The sequence below is a fragment of the Penaeus monodon genome, chromosome 23 (genome assembly GCF_015228065.2).
Source record: "Penaeus monodon isolate SGIC_2016 chromosome 23, NSTDA_Pmon_1, whole genome shotgun sequence".
NCBI classification, from domain to species: Eukaryota; Metazoa; Arthropoda; class Malacostraca; order Decapoda; family Penaeidae; genus Penaeus; species Penaeus monodon.
Window position 1 is genome coordinate 41152366 of NC_051408.1, and position 829 is coordinate 41153194.

The 829-nt window shown below is 31.7% G+C and overlaps 1 protein-coding gene across 4 annotated transcripts in view; it reads left to right on the forward strand.

Annotated features, from left to right (window-relative positions):
- Positions 1 to 829, forward strand: part of LOC119588079 (protein cycle-like) — a 19177-nt gene that overhangs the window by 6040 nt on the left and 12308 nt on the right. The gene's annotated exons all lie outside the window — the stretch shown is intronic.

Here is an 829-nt window from a genome sequence, read left to right on the forward strand (position 1 = left end):
TATAAAGAGATTCTGAATTGAGTTTTGAAATCCATTTATGTTGAGACTTTTTATGCATATGTACCTTATATTCTTTCTAGTGTGGTTAAAAGGATGTAGATTCTTTCATTGAAAGTCATCTAGTCCTTTTTATTTTCAGTTTTGTCTCTTTTTCAGATTAGCCATAGAGTGTATAAATTTTATTTTTATTCATTTCTAGTTGTATTTTCAATAATGATGATAACAACATCAGTATTAATCACAGTAGAAAAAGAAATATCTCAAAAAACAGGAAAGGGGAAATCAGGTATGGTCTCCTTGGTGGCTGAGCAAAAACAAAACAAAAAACTACAGTGGACAATAATTGTCCCGGTGGCATTGGGTTAGTGATTTAAATGTTGTGAATCATGAATAAAATACAGCTGCTATAAGGCTGTGTTTGCACTGGTAGTGAACAAGTGTGGACAGGTAACAAGGGGTGGGAGCTGTTTTGCATTTATATCCTCACTGAATATTCTCTTTTTATGAGTAAACTGAGAATGCATTATGTTCAATAATTATGTTATTTATCATCATTGAGTAAGTGCTTGAACCCCACAATGCAAGTGAGAAAAGTTATCAGTTAATTCGCACCAAATTGACGCAAGCCATCTTGTGTGGGTGCAGACTAAGAAGTGACAAAAATTTGATACTCCTATCCTCCTGTAGTTATTTTAGAATTAATTTTCATTTACCAATTTGCATGCTAATATATTAATAATGATTATTTAATTTTTCAGTTGTCTTGTAGCCGTGTTCAATCTTTTTTTCTTTAGTGAAGAACATATCTGTATATTAACCCCATATTGAT